General features: G+C 37.4%; 1 pseudogene; it reads left to right on the top strand.

Annotated features, from left to right (window-relative positions):
- The first annotated feature begins 548 nt into the window (after positions 1-548).
- On the top strand, positions 549-1,052 carry LOC114495162 (annotated as a pseudogene).
- The last annotated feature ends 6,086 nt before the right edge of the window (positions 1,053-7,138 follow it).

Below are 7,138 nucleotides of genomic sequence, written 5' to 3'. Positions count from 1 at the left end.
AGATAATGGGTGGATAATGATCCTAAGTACTTAGAGCTGGAAAAGATGAAAAACAGACAATGATCTGAAATGTTATGATTGATATATTGTACCAATATATCATAAACAGCATAACCAGCCTAAGCTATCTGGACTAAGAAAAAGAATAATAGAATGACCCATGGACATAGACAATGGTGTGAGGGTTGACTGTGGGAGTGGGGGGGTACTGGGTGGAGGAGGGAAAATGGGAAAATTGGGATAGCTATAATAAAATAACAATAATAAAGAAAAAAGGGAATAATATACTACAATGTCATATTCTTGGGTTGAACTTCAGTATACCTGAATATTGCCATATTGACATTCTGTTGTTAAAAAAAAGAAACCATAACCTATGTAATGTGGAATTCTGAAATTATTCTCTTAAAAATAATAAAAGTACTGTTCTATGGTATATAAGTAAATATAAAAAGAACAAAATTAATTTTAAAGTCATTAAAATTAAATCCAGGATATTTGATTTGCCAGGCTTATGTTATAACATAAAAACACACCTAAGCCTTTTCCCCAGTTGTGCTAAGGTGCTCCGTTCTTCCGAGGAAGCTAAGGCCGCGTTGGGGTGAGGCCCTCACTTCATCCGGCGACTAGCACCGCTCCCGGCAGCGCTTTTCCAGCTTTCGCCTACACCATGGCCTCCGTCTTGGTGCTTGCCTGCATCTACTCAGCCCTTATCCTGCACGACGATGAGGTGACAGTGACGGAGGATAAGATCAATGCCTTTATTAAAGCAGCTGGTGTAAATGTTGAACCTTTCTGCCCAGGCCTGTTTGCAAAGGCTTTGGCCAATGTTAACATTGGAAGCCTCATCTGCAATGTAGGGGCTGGCTGACCTGCCCCAGCAGCTAGTGCGGCACCAGCAGGAGGTCCTGCCCCCTCAACTACTGCTGCTCCAGCCAAGGAAAAGAAAGTGGAAGCAAAGAAAGAAGAATCTGAGGAGTCTGATGATGACATGGGCTTTGGACTATTTGACTAGACCTCTTTTGTAACACAGTCAATAAAAATCTGAACTTCTAAAAAAAAAAAAAACACACCTAAGACCAAATAATATTGAACCTCCCTATGAACATGTATGTATATAAGTAATTTGAAGATGCACCAAAAACATGATTTTTCTGAGAATGATGAATCATTTAAATCACTGTCATCATAGAGATTACATTTGTGATACAGTGCATCTTAGCTCACCAAACATCACCAAGCTCCCAATGGTCTCTTTGGAGATTCAGTAGGAACCTTTTTGATAGAGTTACGATTTTTTGTCTGATATTACCTCTATCAGAGGTATGACTGACTCTTCCACAATATCACTCTCTAGATGAAGTTAATGTAACAAAAAAGCATGTGTCTTTATTTTTGTTAAATGTCATATGTTTTGGTAAAGAATAAATCAATTCTATGTGCATGGTCTTATTACATTTCTAAAATAGTCTTGAATATCCATTGTTGTATTCTAAAGTAGTCTGTTTTCACCTAATATGTTGTTTCTACCCACTCTAGAAAATTTCCTTGATACTAATCACTTCCAGGTAAACTCCAGACAAAACTGTGTCCTAAGAAAAATTTGCTTTCCTAACTGTTTGCACTTTTTAGTGTCCACCTACCTCCTAACTTGACTATGTCTTCATTGTTTGAGGAGCTTTAAATATGCTTAGACTAAACCCACAAACTCAAATAAATCTGTATTAGATTCTTTAAAGGGTGTCTATACTTTTACCCAGAAATGTCTCTGGTCTAACTCTCTTTTGCTTCTACCAATAATCTCTTTTCATTTGCCAGAATTGTTTCAATGGCAAGAGCAACAACCCTCATAAGCACATTCTACTTTGGCAAGACCCCTGTCTGGGACAAAATTTCCAAATGTGCTTCTAGTTAGTCAATGTTCAGAGCAAAAACACTCTGAGAGTTTGCAATTACTCCTGGCTATGTCTGGCATTGTAGCTAATACACATAACATAGTGAGATTCCAGAAATTCCATACTAATCCTTTATTATAAATTAAATTTTTTCAGCACTATGTAATTGTATGTTAGAATGCTGTGATTTTCATGGTAACCCCTTCAAACAAGCTATGGCAGGTCATTTTGTCATTGCACCTAAAAGATATCTTTGGTAATAAAGAATATGTCAGGCTTTACAAGAATCAATACAAATAGAGAATTAAAAAGGGACTGGCAAGAGTTGATCTTCATAACCGTGTTCTCACACTTCATAAAGCAGAAAGTGAAAGGCTAGGAAGGTTATTAAGTTTTGTGCACATTGTTCTTTCATGTTGGCACATACTGTACAGCAACATAGTGTCAGATGCTCCATTTATTCCCTCCCCACTTGGTAGGTAAATTTGGGAAGCTTACAAATATTCCCACAATATTTTTGCTAATTCATAAGTAAAAAGTGACCACAAAAATTACCAAATTTATTTTCTTCAGATTCAACACACAGAAATTGTTTATGGGTTTAAACAAAATATTAAAAGTTCTTGAAAAAAGTCATAGTTTCTCAATATGATTTCAGCAACTAAAAGAGGAGGTATAATGAAAGTCATCTTTCAACCTTGCCACCTCTTCCTAACTCCCTTGAACACAATAATAAGTGACATCACTTTACACAGTCAGGTACAACTGTCCCCACTATACAGACAACATGAAACTATCCCTACGACTTAAATAGGGACTTACCTGCATTACACAATCAGGGAACATGCTGACAACAGCAACAACAGAACAGTTTTTCTTACACCTGACAAATCAACATTTACCAACTGGCTCCTAGGCATCCCTGCTGCCCCGAAGTCATATTGTAACTAGATCATCTGTGTCTGAATCACAGAAGCCCTTAATATACAGTACCAGGAACTTCTAGTCATCTTTAAGAGCATGATGAAAATATCATCTCAAAAATATTTTCAATTAGTTCTTACATTGACAGTAAGTTCAGCTGGGCTCATCTGACAGCAGGAACCAAGGTAGAAAATTCTCAAGAACAGGGTCAGCTGAGTATAACTTGATAAAAAGATTTTAGTGTTATTTTTGTTTCTACACACTAAATAAATAAGTAAATACATACATACGTACATACATACATACATGCATGCATACAGTTACAATATGATGCCCAGACAAAAGAACAAACACTTTTTAAAGTTTAATAATAGCTCTGGGCTCTGAAATTAAGCACAGCAGGAAATGAGAATTGTGAATTTCAAAACACATTGCACACTCTTTTTTCAGCTTCATTTGGCATATTTCTGTGTAATCTTCAACACTGTTGTCTAACTGCAAACACAGCATGAAGGCAATGTGGAAACTTTATGGCATGTAAGTAGGCTTGCTGAAAGTTAAAAAAAATGTGTATGTCCCTGAAATTTTATCTTGCTTCTTTTCCTATGATTTCACTCATATGTGGGACAGAAAACTGAGACTCATAGATGCAGACCACAGTGTGGTAGACACCAGAGGAAAGGGAGTGAGAGTGGTGGTGAAATGGGTCTAATACATGGTGACAGAAGATGATTTGACTGTGGGTGGTGGGCACACAGTGCAATGCACATGTCTTATGTCATAGAAATGTACACTTGAAGCCTACATGATCCTATTAACCATGTCACCCCAATAAAGTTAAATGAATGAATTAATAAAGAAAGAAAGAAATTCTGATAGGAAAATCAATGTAAAGTCTCTGACTCAGTACTATGAATTCCAGTGCTAGGGATCTAGTGATGGTGCTATATAAAGGACATATTCCATTACGAGAAATTCATTAATCATTTTACAAGTGCCAGGTACTGTCCTGAGGCACTAGGAATACAGCCTGAACAAAACAAAATAAAATGCATGTCCTTAAGGAGCTTACATTCTAAGCAAGAAAGATAGAAAATAAGTTACATAAGATCTCTGTGCATTAAATGATGTCAATTACTATGGAGGAAAATAAAACATATAAGGGAGAAAGAGTGTTGAGGACAGAAGCAGGTTTCAGTTTTGAATAGGTTTCCAGGCAAGAGTTCACTGAAATGGCGAACTGAACAAGGATTAAAGTCATGTACATGTCTGGGAGAGAGCATTCCAGGTGGAAGTAATAGGAAGTTCAAAGCACCAAGGTTGGTATGACCAAGAAGGGTAAAGAGCCAATAGAAATTTATGGGAATGCATGGATGGAGCTGGAAAGCATTATGCTAAGTGAAACAAGCCAGGCAGTGAAAGACAAATACCACATGATATCACCTTTAACAGGAATCTAAACAACAAAACAAAACAAAACAAAAACTAGCAAAATATAACCAAAGACACTGAAATAGGGGATAGTCTGACAGTGGCCAGAGGGGAGAGAAGAGGGAATTTCAGGGGGGAATGGGTAGGGATTACAGGAACAAATTTGGAGGACACATGGACAAAAACTAGGGGTGGGGGGTAATGGGGGGAAGGGGGGAGGGTTGGGTGGAGGGGCTGGAACGGGAGTAGGGGGGAGAAAACTGTACTTGAACAATGATTGAAATAAAAAAAAAAAGAAATTTATGGGAATGAGCAAGGGTATGAGGAGAATAAGAGATGAGGGTCTTACAAACCATTTATTAGATGTTGACTTCTACTCTGAGTGAGATGGTGAGGAGAGGTATGGTTTGATGGATGATGTTTCCAGAGAATACTTTGGTTGCTGGGCTAAGAATAGGCAGGAAACAAGGGCAGGGGAAAAAAAGGAACACTCAGAAGGCTATTGAAACAAGAGGCTATGGTACCAAAATTTTAGCAATGGAAATGATAAGAAGTACTCATATTCTGGATATATTTTGAATATAGAGATAAAAATGTTTAGCTGACAGATTGGATGTGGGATGTGAGAGAAAAATAGAAGTGGAGGGTCCCAAGGTTGCTGACCCAGGTAACTGGGAAAATGGAGTCGCTATTTAAAGAGACAGAGTACACTGAAGGAGAATCAAATTTAGGAGTGCAGAGAACAGGAGTTTGTATTGGGACATATGATGCTTACTATAACTATTACACAACTAGTTGTTGGTGCTGAGTGATGAAACATCCAGGTGAGAGATAAATTTGATTGCCACAGGAATGAAGATTGTTTTTACAGTCAATGCTCTGGGTGAAATCACCAAGGTTTGCAAGTGAGGGGCAAAGAGAACAGGTCTTAGGACTGAACCCTGGAGCACATTAGCATTCAGAGATTGGAGAAAAGAGAAGGGAAAAGCAAAGTAAAAAAAAAATGGAAAAGGTGATTAGTGATGAGGTATGAGGAAAAGTGTAAGCATGGATTGAGTCTTTGAAGTCAGGGGAACAAAATATATCAAAGAGGACATAGAGATCAACTCTGAAAATGTTGATAGGTCAGTAAAAAGGTCATTTGATATAACACTGTATATGTGATTGATGAACTTTATAATAACAATTTCAATGGGGGTCTGAGAGGGTGAGTTGGCTCAGGAGAAAATAATCAGAGGAACAGAGGTTAGTAAAAAAATAATGTTTAAAGAAGTTTTGCTATAGAGAGCATCAGAGAAATGAGATACTCACTAGAATTAAGTATATGGGGTCAAGAAAAACTTTTGTTTTAACAGGGAGAAATAACATCATATGTATATGCTGATATAAATGATTCACTTCAAAGCATTATTAACATGCCAGTTAGTAAAAAAAAAATCTGGTATGTCCTAATAAAATGGTCTATTTCTTTTCTAATAGTAGCCTGGGCCACTAAACCATCAATTGGTAATAAAGAAGAAAACTTGGAACATGTTTTTACAATACTAAATTAAAAGCATAAATAACCTACTGCTATACCTTGCCATTTTTCAATGTGTCTACTCAAACTCTCATCATCATTCATGACCATTTTGTCCCCAAAAAAGTCTCATTATTTCAATTATCATCATGAGCAGCTTGCCTGATAAGCATACTTCAAGCAAATTCTTCCCAAATATTTGATAAAAATCATAAAGACAGAGTTCTGATAGGAGACTCTTCTCAAAGATTATAGTTTCTTGGAAAAGGAACAGTTGCTTTTAGGAGCTAGATGTTACTGAGGAAATGTAGGAATAGGGGCATGGATTACCTTCAGGGAATGAGAATCAATCCTGGGGAAGAGCATAATTATGTGATAAGTTTTTAAAATACTGATACACTGGATTCATCCTCAGAAACTCTGAGGTTTGCTTGCTTGTGGATAGTACCCAGGTATCTGAATTTTCAACAGCTCTCCAGAAGACTCTAATGAAGAGTGTTTAAGAACCACTATTCTTGATATATAATTTTGATCATCATCTTCCATACAATCTTCCAAGTTCTCAGTGTTTAGTTGCAAGGAATCAAGGAACAATGAGATTATCTGCTAATCCACTCAGGAAGCACTATGGTATAGTTGAGTCTCTAGCTCAAGAATGATGTTTATCTTAGTAAAAGTCTTATGAATCCATCTTAAACTAATGTGTTATTACATAAATTGCTCTGAACTCTGTTCCTTACCTCTCTCCAGTTCTCAAAACCTATCTTAAGGTATGAACCAAGATCTAAGTCATGAATTTAGATTATCTAAAAATATTATACCTAAATTTCCAGTCAAGATGGAGGCATAGGCAGACATGCTTTTCTTTCTCACACAAACACAAGAAGAATCATAACTAACCTCAAAATAAAAAACAGCCAGAACTGCCAGAAAATCAAAATGTATGGAAGTCCAACAACCAAGGATTTAAAGTCATATTCATCCAGATAGGTAGGAGGGGCAGAGAAGGGGAGTCAGGGTGAAGAGGAAGCAGTGTGGTGCAGAGAGACAGCAGCAGAGGCAATGGAATGGGTGGTCCCACATTTAGGTGTGGTAGACAAAAATCAGGAGGGATACATTGTGAGGGAGTGATCAAGTCCCAGGCCAGACCATGCAGCACAAGTTTCCAGCACTGGGAAGAAAAAGCCTCATATCTTCTGGTTATAAAAACCAGGGGCAGTTGGAGTCTTGGAAGAAACTGCCAGTTTCTCAAGAGAGTTCATTTAAAGAACCCGTGAGGACTTAGAATATATGCAAACCCACCCACTCTAGGAATCACAATCAGGGCAATAGGTAGAAGGGCACTTGTCATATATGAGAAGTGGGTGAA

The sequence above is a fragment of the Phyllostomus discolor genome, chromosome 4 (genome assembly GCF_004126475.2).
Source record: "Phyllostomus discolor isolate MPI-MPIP mPhyDis1 chromosome 4, mPhyDis1.pri.v3, whole genome shotgun sequence".
NCBI lineage: Eukaryota > Metazoa > Chordata > Mammalia > Chiroptera > Phyllostomidae > Phyllostomus > Phyllostomus discolor.
This window is presented reverse-complemented; position numbering and strand designations above follow the sequence as displayed.